Source organism: Macaca thibetana, chromosome 6 (genome assembly GCF_024542745.1).
Source record: "Macaca thibetana thibetana isolate TM-01 chromosome 6, ASM2454274v1, whole genome shotgun sequence".
NCBI classification, from domain to species: Eukaryota; Metazoa; Chordata; class Mammalia; order Primates; family Cercopithecidae; genus Macaca; species Macaca thibetana.
In genome coordinates, this window is record NC_065583.1 from 9,029,103 (window position 1) to 9,049,753 (window position 20,651).

Genomic DNA, 20,651 nt, shown 5'->3' on the forward strand with positions numbered 1-20,651 from the left:
ATTTGTTTTTCTTTCTCACTTAGAAGTCCCCTTCCAGGCTGGCTCCATCCACGAATGTTTGCTGTGCAGACACATCCCTTCCTACCCCAGGCCCTTGGGCTCAGTTCCTACGGGGGCAGCAAGGATTTCTGCCATCCCCCTGAGGGGCAGGGTGTCTGCTGTTCACAGCTGAGAAGCTGCCGGGGAAGCAGTCAAACCAGGCCTTAGTCTCTATTTGCCCACCGTGCTTTTCAGGGAGGCCACGGCGCCCACCCACTGGACGCCCGGCCCCTTCCCCTTGCCGGGGAACCCGCCCCTGGAGTCCACGCGGCTGTCCCGCGCATCAGGCGGGCGATTTCCCGGGTTTTGGCGCCCTCTGGCGGTCAGCGAACAAAGGAACAAAGGCGAGGAAGGCAGAGAGCCTGACCCCAGGACTTTGCAGCCCCCCATCTGCGGGGACGCATTCATTTCTTTATTCACCCATCCATTCCACAAGCATTGTTTGAGTGCCACTGGGATAGGCACAGGAGGCCACATTGGACGAAGCTAGACACGATGGCTGCTCTGGCCACATTCACAGTCCATCAGGGACCGTATTCACGCACCTGCACAGATGTATTAATACAGCCTTTGTTAGAAATGGGTGGAGGAGAAATTCAGGGTGCATGAGAGCGTGTGCCCGAGGGACTGCCCGGTGGCCCAGGCAGCCAAGGCCCCCGGGGGAGAGGGCTGATTGGAAGTTATGAGCAGGGAATGGAGCAAGTTTTCCTAGAGCACATAGCATGTGCAAAGGCCCTGGGCAGGCAGGAAGTCTGGTGAGTGTGAAAGCCGGAGACGTCGGATGGGAGGAGGCAGCTGTGGAAGAACGGCTGGGAGGGCGGCAGGCCTGATTTCACAAGGCCTTCTCAGCCTCAGTGAGGAGATTCATTTATCTCCTTGGCACATCGGGGTGATGCGTGGTTAAGGGGGTGATCTCTGGCTCCAGGCTGCCTGGGTTTGAGTCCTGTTTTTACCTAGGTCAGCTGGGTGACCTTGGGCAAGTTGCTTAAGCTTTCTGTGCCTGCTTTCTCGCTTGGGTAATGGGAGTGGTAACAGAGGCCCCTTCATAGGGCTTCTGTAACGATTACATGAATCTGCACAAGTAACGTGCCTGGAATGGTGCAGGTTCTTGGCAGTGCTCAGTGAAGGCTGGCAGATTTGTTATTGGGTTTTTCGTTTGTTTGTTTTTGAGACAGAGTCTCCTCTGTTGCCCAGGCTGGAGTGCAGTGGCGCGATCTTGGCTCACTGCAACCTCCACCTCTTGGGTTTAGTAATTCTCCTGCCCCAGCCTCCCGAGTAGCTGGGACTACAGACGTGCACCACCATGCAGGGCTAATTTTGTATTTTTAGTAGAGATGAGGTTTCACAATGTTGGCCCGGCTGGTCTCGAACTCCTGACCTCAGGTGATCCACCCATCTCAGCCTCCAAAGTGCTGGGATTACGGGCGTGAGCCACCACACCTGGCCGATGTGTTATTGTTGTTGCTGTTATTTTTATTGGCGGGTTCTGAGCTGGGGGTGACAGGGTGAGAATCCTAGTGGCAGGAGGACTCCAGCCTCTGCATGAGACAGCTTAAAGCAGCATGGGAACAGGGAGATCTGTTAGGGGCTGCTGCAGCCCTCCTGAGGGGAGATGGAGGCCTTGTGGACAAGGATTCTGGTGGGCAGTGGAGAGCACACTCCAGATATAATTAGGAGGTAAAACCAGTGGCACTTGGTTGATGGGTTGAATGGGGGGGGGTTAGGGAGAGACAGGGTCTGATGCGACTCCACAAACCAGGACTACTCAGCTGGAGAGAATGTAAGATGAGGACCAGGGTGTTGTTATTTGATTGACTGACAGATGGAGTAATTGATTGATGCGGGGAGGTGCTGGGATTGAGTGTTGGTTTGCAGTTCCTAGCTGGTGGCTCGGAGGAGCTGTCCAGTGGCTACAGGGTACAGTGCTCTGGAGAGTGGCCCAAGGAAGAAACGGATTCTGGAGTCACCTGGGTTATTAAAGCTGCAAGGGACTGGGCTCAGTGGCTCACACCTGTAATCCCGCACTCTGGGAGGCCGAGGCGGGCGGATCACGAGGTCAGGAGTTCAAGACCAGCCTGACCAATATGGTGAAACCCCGTCTCTATTAAAAACAAACAAACAAACAAACAAACAAAAAATTAGCCGGGCGTGGTGGTGCGCATCTGTAGTCCCAGCTACTCGAAGGCTGAGGCAGGAGAATTGCTTGAACCAGGGAGGTGGAGGTTGCAGCGAACCGAGATCGTGCCACCGCACTCCAGCCTGGGCGACAGAGCAAGACTCTGTCTCAGACAAAAAAAAATTAAAAAAGCTGCAGGGGAGGATGCCACGGTGAGAAAGGGTGTGGAGGCGGAGGAGGTGAGGGCTGATCCCGACCCCACCTGTGATGGTGGAGGCGGAGGAGGTGAGGGCTGATCCTGACCCCACCTGTGATGGCTGCTTAGAGAAGATTGGGCCAGAAGGGACCCCGAAAAGTGGATTTTAAGACAAACATTACTAAGGATAGAGACATTTCATAAGGATAAAAATTGTAGTGTACTATGAAGCTATAACAATTCTAAGTGTTTATGCTCTTAATGCCATAACTCCAAAATATATAAAGTAAAAGTCAACAGAACTAAAGGAGACGTATTCAATCCACAGTCACAGAGGAAGCCTTTTAACACAACTGAAGCAGATGACAAATTAAAAAAAATAGATTTCAACCACATGATAAACAAACTTGACCTAATTAACGTATTTCAAACACCACACTCCACAATGTCAAAATATCCATTGTTCTCAAGTACACGCAGAGCATTTGTGAAGATTTACCATGTGCCAGGGGAAAAACAAATTTCAAAAGATCAAACTGATGCAGAGTATGTTATCCAAACATTGTAGAATTATGTTAGAAACCAACAGCCAAAAGATAATTAGAAAACCCCCAACTACTTAGAAATTAAGCAATGCAATTCTAAATAATCTGGGTCAAAGAAGAACTCAGTGGAAAAGAGAAAATATCAATATTTGGAACTAAATAAAAATGGAAATAGAAACTAAATAAAAATGGAAATACAACATATAAAAAGGTATGAGATAGATGTATTAGATTAAAGATTAGATTACAGATTAGATCATGAATCGGAAAGGAAGGAGGGTTGAAAGAAAATTAGAAAATATCTACGAGCCAGTGGGCTTTCATCATTTTAAAGATTGACCTATTTCTTTTTTGTTTTTTTAGACAGAGTCTTGCTCCGTCACCCAGGCTGGAGTGCAGTGGCGCGATCTCGGCTCACTGCAACCTCTGCCTCCTGGGTTCAAATGATTCTCCTGCCTCAGCCTCCTGGGTAGCTGAGATTACAGGTGCACGCACCACATCCAGTTAATTGTTTTGTATTTTTACTAGAGACGAGGTTTCACCACCATGTTGGCCAGGCTGGTCACAAACTCCTGACCTCAAGTGATCCACCTGCCTCGACCTCCCGTAGTGTTGGGATTACTGCTGTGAGCCACTGTGCCCGACCAGTCTGACCTATTTCTGATTTCCTCTTATTTCTAGAGAATTTCCCTTTGGGAGGGATCTCAACGGAAAACCCGGGGTGTTCACGCGTTCCCGTCAGCCTGTGGCCAGCCCTGAAGTCTGCATTTTGTCCTCAGGAGACTGTGGAAGCTCTGCTTGTCTCAGCCTTGCCACTGCTACTGCTGCTGGGTCGCTGTTCCTGAACAGGCAGCTGCCCTCAGGGAAAGGCAGCCTCAAACGCTGGCCCCGGAGGGCCTGTCTGCTTGGGTACTTCACGATGTCTTCACCTAGATTAAAAAATATTTCATCCAAGGACTGGGCATGGTGGCTCACACCTGTAATCCCCGCACTCTGGGCGGCCGAGGCAGACAGATCACTTGAGGTCAGGAGTTCGAGACCAGCCTGGCCAACATGGTGACACCTCATCTCTACCAAACATACAAAAATTAGCCAGACATGGTGGTGGACGCCTATAATCCCAGCTACTCAGGAGGCTGAGGCAGAAGAGTCGCTTGAATCTGGGAGGCGGAGCTTGCAGTGAGCCGAGATTGCGCCACTGCACTCCAGCCTGGGTGACAGAGCAAGACTCCACCTCAAAAAAAAAAAAAAAAAAAAAAAAAAAAATTGTCCAGGTTCTCTAGTTGTTCTAAGTGGGAGGACTGATTTAACCGAGTTAGTGCCCCGCCCACCATGAAGGAGAAATCTTCATGTAGTCAGCCTCCAGCAACATGGGAAGTAGCTAACATAGAAAACAATAAAAGTTTACAAGGAATAAAAAAGAAAACTTGAAAAAATAACGGAGATTGCTATTATGTATCTGGAGGGGAGAATTTAATATTTGAAAGATATAAATTCTCAGTAATTACCTTAGGATGTTTATGCAATTCAAATATAAAGAATAATAGGATTTGGGGAATAGGAAAATGCACAATTTCCCCATTGGTATAGAAAGTCAAATAACAAACTGGGAGGAATATTTTTAACATATATGGCTAACAAAGGATTTTCGTTTTTATCAGCATTCTTACGAACCAGGAACGCTTTGCTTCAAAATCAGCAAAAGACAAAGAAAGGCAATTCACAGGAAGATAGACAATACTCAAATAATAAAATGTATGTGCTTGCCAATAATCAAATAACAGTAATTTGCAAGAAAATGAGATGCCATATGTCTAAAGTATCTAACTGATCAGAGATGAAAAATAAATAATACCCAGAATTGGTGAGATGGGAGAGAAGTGGATATTCTCACATTGCTGGCTTACTTGTAAATTGCCTCAGCCCTTTGGGAGAGCATTTTGGCGACATAGGTTTATCATCTCAGATCTTTGCAGAGTTTGTACCTAACAATTCCCATTCAAGGAATTTATCCTGTAGAAGCAATTGTGGGATGAGCCAAAAGATGGCTTCGGGACTTGTGTGACAGCGATGTTGGCAATTGATCATTTCTGCATAGCAGGAGAATGTGTGTTATATTAACAGGGGAATGCTGAATAAATAATGCAGTACACAATCCATGCAATACCATGCAAGTCTTTTGTTTTGAGACAGGGTATCATTCTGTCGTACAGGCTGGAGTGCGGTGATTGCGACCATGGCTCACTGTGGCCTTGACCTCCTGGGCTCCGGGGATCCTCCCGCCTCAGCCTCCTGAGGTGGTGGCACTACAGGCGTGAGCCACTGCACCTGGCTGCAATTCTTAAAATTAACGAGGAAAACCTACAGCAGCAATCCAGAAAATGCCAATAGCGTGGATGAAAGGAACTCTGAGGAGCAGCCGCCCCAGAGCCGCCACTCAGCTGGGGGGGCCTCAGGAGTACTCAGGAGGAGAGGCGGTGACAGCCCTCCCTGAGGCCCCCGACCACCCCAGCCCACCTGTCAGCCTTCAAGGCCTTCCAGCAGCTTCTGGATTTCCCCCCGCACTGCCCTGTACCACCCGCTAGCCAACCCCATTCTATCCATCTCTCTCTCTCTCTCTTTCTCTCTCTCTCTCTCTTCTTCTATCTCTCTCTCTCTCTCTCTCGCAGACACACCCACACCACATACTCACTCATCCACACTGACACCCACCCACCCACACATTCACACACACATTCACCCTCACACTCTCACACATCTACATTCATACACTAACACGGTTACTCACACCCCCCACACTCACATACACACTTGCAGTCACTGGCATACGCATGCACATTCCCACACCCCCAGCTCACGCGCATTTGCCCTCAGGTGCTCTCCCCAGTCCCAGTCCACGCTCCCCTCCCTCTGCGTCCTGTCCCCTCTGAGTCCAGCAGGCCTTCATGCCCCACTCCTCTGAGCCTAAAATGGGCTATGTCCTGGACACAGTGCCCTGGGTATCTCAGGTGGAAGAGGTTTCCCCACACTGGGGCCCTGGGAGCTGGAGCGGATATGTGGATTCCTGGCTCCTTCCTCTCCTTTGGGAGCCGCAGACGTCTGGCTGTGCTGCTCTCTCCCAAGTCACTGGTGCCATCTGCCGGCCCCCAGGACACCTCGTGCCCCTGACCCACGCCTGTATTTACAGAAGACTTGAGCTTACTGGGAGGGTGGGGGAACTTTAATCCACATGGGAGTGACCCAGGCAAGTCCCCAGGCCTCACAGCTTCACCCCTTCCTCACCTGCAGCCACCTGCTCCTCCCACTCAGCCACCTGCCCCCATCGCACCATTCTCCGCCATTCTCAGAAGGGGCCTCAACTTTGATGTGTCAAGTCTAGGTCCCAGTTCTCGGCCACTACTTCCCACTCCTCCAGGCCACTTGCTCAGGATTCCTCGATGTCCAGTCCCCGGTCCTCAACCTCCAGCCAACTGGCCCCATCCTCTTCTCACCATCCATCCTGCCCGGCAGCCGTCATTTCCCACCTTCCCTAGCTCAGGTCCTGTGGTCTGCCATCCACACCTTGTCACTTCCTCCCACCCCCTGCTGTGCCCCGCTTCTTCCCTCTTGCTTGCCTGGCAAAGCCCTGACCCTGGATAAACCCACCCTTTCCCCTTTCCAGGGCACTCCGGAGCAGCTGAGTGTTGCTGAGTAAAATCCCACTTGTCACAGCTCAGCTACTCTCACAAAATCCCACTGACTCAGGGCTTAAACAGCAGATGGTTATTTCCTATAGCTCTGGAGGCTGGAAGTCCAAGGTCAATGTGCTGGTGACTTGGTTCCTGGGGAGGGCTCTCTCCCTGGCTTGCAGATGGCCACCTTCTTGCTGTGTCTTCACACCATGTTGGGGACAGGAGGAAGAGGGAAAGGGATGCGGGGGTGAGGGCGCAGGGGGAGAGAGAGAGCGGGAGAGAAAGCGAGAGAGAGAGAGAGAGAGAGAGAGTGAGAGACAGCTCTCATATCTCTTCTTCTAAGGGCACTAATTCCATCACAAGGGCTCCACCAGGACCTAATTGCCTCTCAAAGGCCCCAAGTCCCAGGATCATCACATTGGGAATTTGGGCTTCAGCATATGAATTTGGGAGGGGAGGAGACATAAATACCACTGCCCAGCTGACTGAGTTCACTTTCCATTCGGTTTTATGATTCCCAAATGGTCTCTCATTGCCCTGCACTCTAACCATGGTTCTCTAGAGGATGGTTTTCCCTTGTCTGTATATTCTCAGAACCCCTTCTTCTCCCTCACTCTCAGCTGAGGCTTCCACTCATTTATCACGGAAAAATAGAAGGTCTCCAGGGGCAAGCTGCATATGCCCACCACCAAACCTACCTCCTTCCTGCATTTTCTTTCTGCCTGCCATACAGCAGCAAATGCCCTTCTCCCCACCACAGCCACCACAGCGTTTGGGCCCTGGATCCCCTCCTGCTTTCTTGGAAGCCTCACTTGTTTGGTTTTCCCTCCGTTCCACATCACCAATGTCTTCTTCTTTAGGTGATCCTCATCAGCACACATGCTAGGGCAAGGGCTGGCAAACTATAGCTCATGGGCCAAATCTGGCCCACCAATTGTGTTTTTAAATAAAGTTTTATTGGAATACAGTCCCACTCATTTGCTTAGGAATTGTCTGTGATTGCTATCAAACTACAATGATGGAATTGCATAGTTGTGCCAGTAAATCATATGGCTTGCAAAGCTGAAAAACTTTACCATCTGTCTCTTACAGAACAAGTTTGTTGACATGTGCACTAGAGCAATGGTTCTTAGTTGTGATTCAGCATTGCTCATGAGGAGGGCTTTGGAAAATGGGGGATGGCTTTTATTTATTCATTATTTTATTTTACTCATTTCTTTTTTGAGACAGGATCTCACTTGGTCACCTAGGCTGAAGTGCAGTGGTGTGATCACAGCTCACTGCAGCCTCAACCTCCTGGGCTCAAGCAATGCTCCCACCTCAGCTTCGTGAGTAGCTGGGACCACAGGAGTGAACTACCACACCCAGCTAATTTTTTATTATTTTATTTTATTTTTTGAGACAGAGTCTCTCTCTGTCGCCCAGACTGGAGTGCAGTGGTACAATCTTGACTCACTGCAACCTCCACCTCCCAGGTTCAAGCGATTCTCCTGCCTCAACCTCCCCAGAAGCTGGGATTATAGGCGTGTGCCACCATGCCTGCCTAATATTTTCGTATTTTTTAGTAGAGACGGGGTTTCACCATGTTGGCCAGCATGGTCTCAAACTCGTGACCTCAGGTGATCTATCTGCCTAGGCCTCCCAAAGTGCTGGGACTACAGGCATGAGCCACTGTGCCTGGCCTAATCTTTTTTTTTTTTTTTTTTTTTTTTTTGTAGAGATGGGTTCTCACTATATTGCCCAGGCTGGTCTCAAACTCCTGGCCTCAAGTGATCCTCCTTGGCCTCCCAAAGTACTGGGGTTACAAGCATGAGCCACCGAGCCTGGCCCTGCAATAGCTCTTGTCAAGCTCCCAGGACCTTGCTATTGTGAATCCAAAGGCCACGTCTCCATTCCCATCTTTCAGCACATCTTTCAGCAGTGTCTTCACTGTTGACTTCTCTCTCCTTGAGAAACTCTTCCCTCAGCTCAGGGCCACCACCCCAGCCTGGTTTTCCTGTCGCCTGCACTGGCCTCTTCTGTTCAGGATCCTTTGCTGGCTGCTCTTTCTCTACGTGATCTCAGAATCTTGGACATCCTCAAGGGCAGTCCCGAGCTCCCGTCCTCTCTCCACACGTGCTCTCTCCAACGGATCTCACACCATTTGTGATTTTCAGCACCGTCAATGTGCTGTTGACCCCCATACTTATGTCTTGAATCTAGACTTTCCCTCTGGCTCCAGACTCATAGTCTAGCTGCCTACACAACCCCTCTCTTAAATGTCTCACGGACATCCCACCATGAATGTATCCCAAACATAACGTGTGGGTTTTCCTGTAACGCCTGCCCTCCCACCGTCCCAAGTGCCCTGGCACCACCGTCCCACACAGGTGCTCAAGTGGGAAATGTAGGGTTCGTCCTTCTCCCCCCACCCCACCATTCAGCCTGCCAGCACATTCTGTAACCGCCCAAGGGGTTCGCCTTGCCCGCTGCCTAGACAGAGCTGATTTATTAAGACAGGGGAATTGCAATTGAGAAAGAGTAATCCACACAGAGCCGGCTGTGTGGGAGACTGAAGTTTTGTTATTACTCAAATCAGTCTCTCTGAAAACTCGGGGATCAGAGTTTTTAAGGAGAATTTGGTGGGTAGGGGGCCAGTGAATTGGGGGTGCTGATTGGTTGGTTTGGGGATGAACTCACAGGGCGTCGAAGCTGTTCTCTTCTGCTGAGTCAGTTCCTGGGTGGGGGCCACAGAATTGGTTGGCAGGTCCAGGTGGGGCCATTTAGTTGATAGAAATGCAAAATCCTAAAAAGACACCTCCAAAGGCCAATCGTAGGTTCACAATAGTGATGTTACCTTCAAGAGTAATTGGGGAAGTTGTAAATCTTAGGACTTCCGGAATAATGGCTGGTAATATTTGGAATTCCAGCCCCTCTCACCTTGACTTGGTGGCTGGTAGCCTTTCATTTGTTTTACAAGAACAGTTTAGCCTTTTGGGAAGGCCTATTTTATAAACCATACACTAAATTCCTTCCCAAAGCGAGTTCAGCCTATGCCCAGGAACGAACAAGGACAGTTTCAAGGTTAGAAGCAAGATGGGGTCAGTTAGGTCTGGTATCTTTCACTGTCGTAATTTTCTCAGCTATGATTTTTGCAAAGGCAGTTTCCATTCTGTTTACTCTGCCCCCAAAATACATCCTCCCTGCTATGATCTGAATGTTTGTATCACTCCAAAATACATGTTTAAATTCAACCCCACTGCCCACCATGTAATGGTGTTAGGAGATGGGGCATTTGGGAGGTGATTAGGTCATGAGTATGAAGCCTGTGCGAATGGGATTAGTGCCCTTATAAAAGAGTTCCCAGAGACATTCCTTGCCCCTTGTACCATGTGCGGACTCAGCGAGAAGTCACCGTCTGTGAGAAAGTGGCCCTCACCAGGCACAGAATCTGCTGGCACCTTGATCTTGGACTTCCCAGCCTCCAGAACTATGAGAAAGAAGTGCCTGCTGTGGACAAGCCTCCCAGTCTATGGTATTCTGTCAGAGCAGCCCAGATGGATAAGACACACCCTCCGTCGAGTTATGTCTATTGGCTTCACAGCCCCTGAGCGCAGACCTTCTGCATCTCTGTCCTGGGCTACTGCACTAGCCCAGCACATCCCTGCTTGGCCTCCCCCACCCCAAGGTCATTATCCCAGCCTTCTTTAAAGATGGATTGAGCACCTACCACGTGCCACGTGCTGGGAATAAGAAGTGAAGGGGAGAGGGCTGTCCCTGCCCTCCCTTACCCTCTCCGTCGTGAGGGGGAAGCTAAACGACAAAATGTGATAAATGTTCCAAAGAATAGAAGCAGAGTGGTTGGGTGCAGTGGCTCATGCCTGTAATCCCAGCACTTTGGAGTCTGAGGTGGGAGGTCCGCTTGAGACTAGGAAGTCAAGGCCTCAATGAGCCCTGTTCTTGCCATTGCACTTTAGCCTGGACAACACAGCAAGATCCTGTCTCAAAAACAAAACAAAACAAAACAAACAAACCAAAAAAGCAGGGTGCTGAGATAGACAAAGGTCTCCATAGTGTGGTTACAAAGGGTCCTTCTGAGCAAGTCACATTTCAGTTGAGACTTCTATGCAGGTCATGCAAGGCCCTGTGGGCCCTGGTAAAGAGCTTAGAGTTTGATACGAGAATCTCTGAGGGATTTTAAGCAGAGGAATGATGGAATCTGGTTTTATGTTTTAAGAAAATCCCGGCCAGGTGTGGTGGCTCACGCCTGTAATCCCAGCACGTCGGGAGACTCAGGCGGGTTGATCACCTGAGGTCAGGAGTTTGAGACCAGCCTGGCCAACATAGTGAAACTCCGTCTCTACTAAAAATACAAAAATTAGCTGGGCTTAGTGGTGGGCGCCTGTAATACCAGTTACTCGGGAGGCTGAGGCAGGAGAATCACTTGAGCCCAGGCGGTGGAAGTTGCAGAGAGTTGAGATTGTGCCATTGCACTCCAGCCTGGGCGACAGAGTGAGACTTTGTTTCAAAAACAAAAGAAAAAGAAAAATCCCTGCTGTGGCTGCGTGGACAATGAATTTGGCTGGGGCGGGGTCCAGTGGAGGTGGGAGGCACTGACGGGCCGGGCCACAGTTCTCGGCCAAGGGAATGAGGTCAGCCTGTGCGATGCATAGGGACAGGGCGGGGTGGGATGGTGTCCCTGAGGAAGACTGAGGTGCTGTTTCCAAGACGCTGGGCAGGAGAAAAATAACAGCTGTCCACTTCAGTGACCAAGGCGGTGTGTCTAAAAGGGAATATTATGCAAATAAAGAGCGTAAGAAAATAAAGGACCTTCCACACCTGGGGCACGTGGGGCTCAGTAAATGTTTATTAACCGAAGAGCTGATCCAGGTATAAGCTATGGAAGGCGGTGCACACCAGGCAAATAGAAATCTCTCTTCCCTTCTGATTCAGGAGGAGGTGGAGGAAGAGGCAGGAACTGTCTGCTGTGTTTTCTTGAGGATGTGGCATTTGTAAAGCTGTGATCCATGTGCCAGTGTGAGGAAAGTCCTGTGAACACAAAACCAGCAGTGCCCACAGGGCGCCGTTTCTCTACTGTAATTCCCAGTCATCATCAACGGGACTGACACCCTAGCTTCGTCTCCCACCTACTGTGTCTTCCAAATGCCGCAAAATCCTCCCTCCAGCCCCAGCCGGCACACCTCTTACACTTTTCCCCTTCTGCCCACCCTCCCCGGAACCCTCCCAAAAAGTGGAGAGGGGAGAAGTGGAACAAACTAAGCAGCAGGACGGAGGCGCGAAAGGCTCAGCATGCACCCAGGTGGAAGGAACGTCCCAGGCATGGCCTGACGCTGATGTCTGCCGCTGTCAGAAAGAGCTTCCTCTTAGGATACCTTCCCCAAGTCCTGTCTTCCTCACCTGCCATGTGGTCATTCGTTTAAGTGAAGAAATATTTGTGGGGTGCCCGCTAAGTGCCAGGCACTGTTCTGAGCATTAGGGACGCCACCGTGAACTAGATCTCATCCCTGTTCTCGAGGAGCTGCTAGTTACGGAAGGAGACAGAGAAGTGAGAACATGCTTACGGATTAACCCAGCCCGGTGATGTGGGAGCAGGGGTGGGGTCTGTCGGGGAAGGCTTTCTGGAGGAGGTCATATGGAAACTGAGGTTTGGATGGTGAGCAGGTAAGTAGGCATGATTCAGGCTATGTGAGTGTGTGTGTGTGCGCGCGTGTGTGTGTGTGTGTACTTGGGGTGCGGGTGGGAAACTTCCAGACTGAGACAGACACCTGTGTGCAACAGGTGTGAGTCCCAACCCATAAACTCGGGCATGCATGAAATAAGCTTGCTTTCCCAACAACTTAATTTCTATTTTGCGACTGCATTTCACTGGGGTTCCTGCCCTTTCCCTCAAGGTCACGGCCAAGTTCCAGAGGTATAGCGCCAAGGCGTTGATGGGGAGTAGGAGCAGAACACTATTCTGCCTGCTCCCCTGGCAGCCCAGGCCGCTCTGAGAGCATCAGTTATGCAGTAAATCCAGAGTCCTTTCTGTTTGCTTTCTGCCCTGAGGCATCTTTCCATTGAGTAGGGAAGGAGGGAAAGGTTCCAGGTAAGCAGGGGAAATGCCAGGGGTCAAGAGGACTCAGTGAGTATCTGGAACCACGAGCAATCTGCATCTGTAGAGGCGGTTCAAGCTGGCTAGGGTACTGCAAGGTGCAGGGTGGCTGTGGGGGCTGTGGAGGAGCAAGGCAGGAGGCAGGAGAAGCCAGAGGAACAGATATGACAGAACTTGGATGTCCTGCCACAGAGGCTGAGCCTGGTTCTGACTCCCAAGGTTTCTGTGAACACCAAGCCACACATCCCAAAGCAGCCCTGGGATTCCGTTTTGCAGAGAAGGGGTGGGCCTGTCACACCCTCATTTACCCGGGAAGGAGGGGACGGCCGTTCTCATTTATCCGGGAGGGAGGGGAGGGCCGTTCTCATTTATCCGGGCGGGAGGGGAGGGCCGTTCTCATTTATCCGGGCGGGAGGGGAGGGCCGTTCTCATTTATCCGGGAGGGAGGGGAGGGCCGTTCTCATTTATCCGGGAGGGAAGGGAGGGCCGTTCTCATTTACCCGGGAGGGAGGGGAGGGCCGTTCTCATTTATCCGGGAGGGAGGGGAGGGCCGTTCTCATTTACCCGGGAAGGAGGGGAGGGCCCTTCTCATTTACCCGGGAAGGAGGGGAGGGCCCTTCTCATTTACCCGGGAGGGAGGGGAGGGCCGTTCTCATTTATCCGGGAGGGAGGGGAGGGCCCTTCTCATCTACCCGGGAGGGAGGGGAGGGCCCTTCTCATCTACCCGGGAGGGAGGGGAGGGCCCTTCTCATCTATCCGGGAGGGAGGGGAGGGCCCTTCTCATCTATCCGGGAGGGAGGGGAGGGCCCTTCTCATCTATCCGGGAGGGAGGGGAGGGCCCTTCTCATCTATCCGGGAGGGAGGGGAGGGCCGTTCTCATCTATCCGGGAGGGAGGGGTGGGCCGTTCTCATCTACCCGGGAGGGAGGGGAGGGCCCTTCTCATCTACCCGGGAGGGAGGGGAGGGCCCTTCTCATTTACCCGGGAAGGAGGGGAGGGCCCTTCTCATTTATCCGGGAAGGAGGGGCGGGCCCTTCTCATTTATCCGGGAAGGAGGGGGTGGGCTGAGCCTGGCAGCGGTCGTTGCTCTCTACAGCAGGGGTGGGCTCTGTAGGCTCTTTAAGGGGTGGGAGTCTCATAACGCCACTGGAGCCCCGAGAGAGGCAAACTCTTCGTGGTTCGGGGTTATTCTCTACCAGTTCCTAGAGGTCCGAGGGTAGCAAGTGCCAATGGCTGTGCTGGGGTCACAGAGCTGACAGGGCTCATATCTCATCCACACCCAGGGCATGGCTCCTTCTTCCCTGGCAGACAAGTGGGGAATGGTAAGTAGTCCTTGGAAACTCTCTTGTGATTTAATTTGACTTAACTTCTTAGCATTAGTAGGTCAATTTTGCAATTTATTAGTCAAACCACGCCCCTGGGGAGAGGCTTAGCAGCTGAATCAGAGAGTGTTTTCTATTTTACATGAAGGAGGAGAGGAAAGCAAAAAGAACTATTTAAAAAGAAATATTCAAAAGCAACCCTCAAGGTGGAGTTCAGCATCCTCTCCAAACCAGCTTCTTCGTATACCTTTTGTTGTGGTGGTGGTTATTGGCCTGATGGGCCACTCAAGCTGGAATAAGCTTCCCCTGCGCCTTTGCTGTGCTCTTCCATCTGCCTGGTAATCCTTTCGTCCTCAGCTCCACCTGGAGGCTATCACCTCCCCCTTCAAAATGCTCCTCCAAGTTTCCTCTTCCTGGACACCTCCCCGACCCTCTCGGGTTAGTCAGGGCTCCCACAATGTCCTGGGTTTACCCTGGCCAGAACACTGGTCATTCTGTTGTAACCTCTGCTTCCATTTCTGGCCCTGGTCCCTGACAATGAGGATGGTAAGAGCAGAGATTTGTCGTGTTAGATTGATTTGCTAATTCACCGTGCTGTACTTTGACCACTGTCTTTTATTTTCTATTTTTTGAGATGGAGTTTCGCTCTTGTTGCCCAGGCTGTAGTGCAATGGCATGATCTCAGCTCACTGCAACCTCCGTCTCCCTGGTTCAGGTGATTCTCCTGCCTCAGCTTCCTGAGTAGCTGGGATTACATGTGCCCACCCCCACACCTGGCTAATTTTTGTGTTTTTAGTAGAGATGGGGTCTTGCCATGCTGACGAGGCTGGTCTCGAACTCCTGACCTCAGGTGATCTGCCCGCCTCGGCAGCCCAAAGTACTGGGATTACGGGCGTGAGCCCCACGGTTGGCCTGACCATTGTCTTTAGAAGATTGTTGGCCGGGCACGGTGGCTCAAGCCTGTAATCCCAGCACTTTGGGAGGCCGAGACGGGCGGATCACGAGGTCAGGAGATCGAGACCATCCTGGCTAACACGGTGAAACCCCGTCTCTACTAAAAAATACAAAAAACTAGCCGTGCGAGGTGGCGGGCCCCTGTAGTCCCAGCTACTCGGGAGGCTGAGGCAGGAGAATGGCGTAAACCCGGGAGGCGGAGCTTGCAGTGAGCTGAGATCCGGCCACTGCACTCCAGCCTGGGCGGCAGAGCGAGACTCCGTCTCAAAAAAAAAAAAAAAAAAAAAAAAAAGAAGATTGTCTCCTCTTGTCGGTTCTTTTTTTATGTCTTTATCTAGACCCTTGTTGCATTAAGCAATAATAACAATTTTTTTCTTACTATAACAATAAATGTTCCTTACAGAATTTTAAATTTTTTCTTACATGTAGAGAAGCAAAAGAAGAAAATTAAACCACTCTTACTTCACCACCACCATACTTCCATCAAGATGACTTTTGTTAACATTTTGGTACATTCCTTCAGCCTTTTTTCCCATGACAAATTATTCATGTATATTTTAATGGTATCATATGGTATATATGATTTTGTAGCTTTTACATTTTTTTACTTAACAACGTATCATTAATGTTCTTCTCATACTGAAGTCAGTCCAGGGAGATACAATCCCAGATCTTGCTGTAAGGCTGGACCTGAATCTGGGAGAATATGATTCTGGGCATGTCAGGGCTACCGTGTGCAGAGGCAGTGAGAGAGGAGGATGGTGCTATCATCATTTGAAACCCATTTAGTCCAACCCCTTTCAGTGCCACACAGCCAGTAAATACCTTCCATCAAGACTGACACAGGCCAATTGTGCTGGGTTTCTGCTACTCCTGCTTGAAAGGCGGAACCTGCAGAGGTTTCCAATCTACAGAGCTTGTCACAAATCCAGAGCAAACTTTTTTTTTTTTTGTGAGACAGAGTCTGGCTGTATTGCCCAGGCTGGAGTGCAGTGGTACAGTCTTGGCTCACTGCAACCTCTGCCTGCTGCATTCAAGCAATTCTCCTGCCTCAGCCTCCTGAGTAGCTGGGATTACAGGTGCCCGCCACCACGCCCGGCTAATTTTTGTATTTTTGGTAAAGACAGGGTTTCACCATTTTGGCCAGGTTGGTCTCGAACTTCTGACCTCAAGTTATCCGCTTACCTCGGCCTCCCAAAGTGCAGACATGAGCCACCATGCCTGGCCCCAGAGCAAGCTTCGTGAAGCAGCTGGGGCATAAATATCTCAAGCACTGGGGAGGCACTTTTTTTTTTTTGATGGTCAAAGGTGCAGTTTTAGCTGCATTGTCATTTCTGTCTATCTTTGAGGGTTTTAAAAGTATTGTATTTTCCTCCCCTACTGGTTTTATTCTAATGTGCCTGGCACAGGGTCAGACGTGCGGGTTAAACAGAGCAGGTCAGATCAGTAGGACCAGAGTAAAGAAGCATCGTGTCCATGTACCATCCTCCCAGCGTTGCAGGGGCGGGGAGATCCTTTCCCAGCCCCAGCCCCAGCCCCAGCCCCAGCCCACCACACCCTCAGCTCCAGTTCACCCACAAACGCAGACTTGACCCCAGACCCAGACCCAGTGTCACCCTGACATGCCTCCTCAAGGTTACCCAGATCCACAAAGCCATTTGCAGGAGTCTGGCTTCCCGGTCGTCGCGGCTTCTGCAGGATGTGCTGGGGGGGATGGTAGGGGGAGTAAATTTGTCCAGCACCTGGACCTTGACCAATGTCTTTCGGCTCCGGTCTCTGCCACTTCTCACCATGGCCACTAGAGGGCGACAATGCTCCATCTTCTAGAAAGAAACTGTCCGATCCCTGCGCAATCCGCCCAGCAGCCTGGAAAGCCGCCTCCCTGTGCTTCAGGACTTTCCGTTTCACTGCCTTATGGTGAGGGTGCCGTAAGGGAAGCCAGAGGAGACGGAGCCCTCACCCAGGATCACTCCCGGCCCAGGCTGTTTCATTGCCCTTTGCCTGTCCGTCCATCCTTTCCTGGCGGGCCAAGGGGACCTGCCCTGTGGGAGGAAGCCTGCTCAGCAGCGCCAGCCAGCAGGGTCGTGGGAACCTCTTGGAGAAAGTCTGGTTTGTTGCAGAAGGCAAATGTCTCTTGGGACCTTTGCCCCCACCCTGGAGGGCTCCTCCAGCACGGGGGCCCATCCGCTTCTGCGTTTGGGCAGCTCCTTTCTGCAGGGAGTGCCCAGGAGGAGCCTCTGCCGGCCGAGGGCCATCCAGCCTCCAAGGTCCAGCTGGGGGGTACACTGCGGGAGGCTCCCCCAAGCTGGGTCTGTGTTCATAACAACTCCAGCTGAAATAGCTGCATGGTGGAAAGATAGCAAGGTCAGCTGGGAGGGATGGCCCTCGACTGGGTTGTAGACAGCCCTGGGACCACCTGTCAGAGGGGACGGAGGCGGAAGGGAGTCTGCTGTTGCTCAGAGTCATGCAGGGAACTCTTCTGATGCTGATCGGGGTGGGGTGGCACCAGAAAAAGGAGACGGAGTCAGCGTGGGAAACTGTGGACAGATGGGGAAGCTGGAGAGGGCTCCCTGGGAACGTCCTGGTGTTTCTTTCCTGGGGTGGCAGTAGCAATCTCTCAGAGCCCCATCTCCATCCCTCTGAGGTGGGGTGGTTGTCCCTGGGGAACCCAAAGTGGGCTTGGGCCAGCGCTGAGGCTGTGGGGGCCAGTGTGGCTGCAGGCAGCTCCCCGCTCAGCTCAGTTGGGGAAGGCCTGGTGCTTCCCACGCCCCTCCTGGAATGCGGGGCTGCTCCTGGGAGTTGAGCAAAAGTGTGGCTTTCCCCCGGAGTCTAAGGTCGGTCAGCCTCCCAGGCCTGGGGCCAGAGCTCTCGACTGGAAGCCAAGACAAGCAAGGGGTGGGGGCCTGGGCCGGCCCCAAGGCCTGGCACGACCCTACCAGCAGCTCACCACTCCGGTTCATTCTTCGTGGAAGGGAGGAGTGCTAGTGCCAGAAATTCCACACTGGGTGTGGGTGAGGGGTGTACACACTAAGGCTCTACTGTTTGGTAGACCCTGTGTTGGGAGCCGGGGATGTGCAGCGTCACCTGTGGATGTCGCTGACGGTGTCGCAGGGCAGGCTCACTGAGGTGGCACGGGAGGCCCAGGGGGCAGTGTCGCAGGCAGGGCAGGCTCACTGAGGTGGCACGGGAGGCCCAGGGGCAGTGTCGCAGGCAGGGCAGGCTCACTGAGGTGGCACGGGAGGCCCAGGAGGTTGGAGGAGGATGGAGGCTGCCCCTGGCCCAGATGGGACATGGGAGGGCATGAGCAAGGGGTAGCTGGTGTAGCAGGGTCTAGAATACTCCTAAAAAGCATTTAGCACCTGCTAAATGCCAGCCACTTCTGACACAATTTGACATCCCTCTTCCTTTGAAGCTCCAGAAACTGAGGTTCAGAGAGGGTATGCAACTTGCCCAGGATCCCACAGCACAGGCAGGCCTGTCCCCTCAGCTGGAGGGAACTCAGCCACCACACTAGACCCCATCACACTGGAAACCCCAGCTCTGAGCTGAGATGCCAGGATGCAGCCTCCTAAGGGCTGAGGGAGGCTGTGGTCTTACAGGGCCCCAGGTAGGGGCCACGATGTGGAGGCTCAGAAGGGGACATCCCCATCGTGCAGCTCCAGGGAGCACGTTCACATCAAGTTTGGTATGTGAAAGGCCCTCTCAGGAGGCCCGGTGGGGAGGGCAGGCCCCCCGCTGGCTGGGGTGGAGCATGGATGTGAACTCAGTCAGGCTGGCCCAGCCCTCCTAAGCAGGCCCTTGTGCTCCTGAAAGGATGGCCAAGGCCTTCCCTGGGCAGCCAGAGAGGCAGGAGAGTCAGGCTGTCTGTCTGGGGAGAAGGGTTTAGACCCGGGAAAGCCCAAGCTGAGAGGGGAGGAGGCTGAGCAGAGGGGATCAGGATGCCCGAGGCACTTCAGTTTGATGCAGTTCCTCCCCTACACACCCTGCCACTGGGCTTCTGGAAGCTTCTCCGTAGGTGTATTTAACAGCCAAGGTTGGGGTTCTGTTCCCATAGCTCGATGCCTGGAATATTCGTGTTTTGCACATCCCTATGTGGGAGCTTCCGAGAGCCAGGAGATCCGAGCCTGAAGGAAAAGCAAAGATTCCCTGTCCCTGGAATTGAACGGATAGGCATTGTGTGAGTCAGGACACAGCTGATGTCCTTCTAGAAAAAGCCCTTCGAGGTGCTGAATCTGCCTGTTTTTTTCTTCTTATTCTTCTTCTTCCTCTCCCTCCCCCTCCCCCTCCTCCTGACGATGAGCCCACAGACACGCTGTGATGCGGTGGAAAGAGCCAGGCCTGGTTCAAATCATGGCCCCACAGCTCCTGAACAGTGTGATCTGGGGCAGCCCTTCCCTTCCCTGTAAAATGGGACTGTAATACAACATGTGGCTGGTGGGACTCAGGGAAATCACAGGTGCAAATGTTCTAGGCCCATTTGCCCTTGGGAACCAGGGGGTCTAGGTCCAAGGACATAATTACAAACAGAAAGAGAAGAAACCTTTTGTCTTTGAGAGGGCACATAAAGTAGGAGAAAGTTACTGATTCCTTCTGAGTCTTGGCTTCTTGCCTATAAAATGAAAGTAATGATGGAGCCTATTCAGAGAACTCTTGTGAGGATGTACTGATGTCATGGATATCCTTTGCACACAGTAAGTGCTCATTAAATGATCCGGTATTATTATCATCTTTCTGGAGGATTGCTTGCCCTGCAGGAACCCAGAGAATGAGGAAAAGAGATTTGCAGGCACAGTAGTGAACCCTCCGTCCTACCGCCAGGCTAGGCGCGCTGCAGGCGGCAGGGGCTGGTGAGGGTGTGTGCGCTGCAGCACTGGAGGAGGAATCGGATGTGCCAGGGAGCATGGCCCAGGTGTCGGTAAGAACACACAAGGGCAGGAGAAAGAAGGATGCCTAAACTACACCGCTAAATGATCCCGAGCCCTCATGGCCTGAATTGGATGGGTCCCACACCTCAGAAGTGCACTGGTCTGAACACGTCTGTTTGGGGGTCTGCCTTCCCCTCCAGATAGGTTGGTTCTTGAGGGTAAGAACATACCTAGTTTTGTTTCAGGTGTGGGCATGTGACAGGTTCAGAGACTGAGCTTTTGATCCAAGGAGTCAAAGGAGAGGCAGCACACGGGACTTTTCCTGAAACTTCTTTAAAGGGTCACTAAACTGGCATGATATGAGTCACTGGAGGATGTTCTGGTGGCTGAAAAGGGACAGCCTGCCTGAGAGTGCCATCAGCTCAGAGGAAGGCAGAACTGAGAGACAGAGGCAGAGGCCTGAGGACATCATGTGAATACCCAGATCTAGCTGTTCCTGAAGCTAGACTGATCTGTTCTGGGCATGAATCAGTACATTCTGCTCCCTCTCCTTTTTATTTTTATTTTTTTCTTAAGTTGGATTTCAGTCTCTTACAATGCAGTGGGCCTAGATTAATATGACCTTCTTGGCCAGGTGCGGTGGCTCACGCCTGTAATCCCAGCACTTTGGGAGGCCAAGGTGGGTGGATCATGAGTTCAGGAGATCGAGACCATCTTGGCTAACACGGTGAAACCCCATCTCTACTAAAAATACAAAAAATTAGCTGGGCGTGGTGGCAGGCGCCTGTAGTCCCAGCTACTCGGGAGGCTGAGGCAGGAGAATGGTGTGAACCTGGGAGGTGGAGCTTGCAGT

The 20,651-nt window shown here is 51.9% G+C and overlaps 2 protein-coding genes across 8 annotated transcripts in view; both read right to left on the reverse strand.

Annotated features, from left to right (window-relative positions):
* Positions 1-20,651, reverse strand: part of ATP6V0E1 (ATPase H+ transporting V0 subunit e1) — a 380,972-nt gene that overhangs the window by 328,050 nt on the left and 32,271 nt on the right. The gene's annotated exons all lie outside the window — the stretch shown is intronic.
* The window catches only part of RPL26L1 (ribosomal protein L26 like 1), a 287,969-nt gene that overhangs the window by 264,323 nt on the left and 2,995 nt on the right, over positions 1-20,651 (reverse strand). Inside the window, exon 1 of one of the 7 annotated variants that reach the window (XM_050793350.1) lies at positions 18,449-18,452. The exons of 1 other annotated variant lie outside the window; for it this stretch is intronic. The gene's annotated coding sequence lies outside the window, so the exon portion shown is untranslated. Of the gene's footprint in view, positions 1-421; positions 426-5,451; positions 5,456-6,342; positions 6,347-8,743; positions 8,748-14,358; positions 14,363-18,448; positions 18,453-20,651 lie in introns of those variants that run through there. 5 more of the 7 variants (XM_050793372.1, XM_050793335.1, XM_050793370.1 and 2 more) reach the window with 5 other exon arrangements.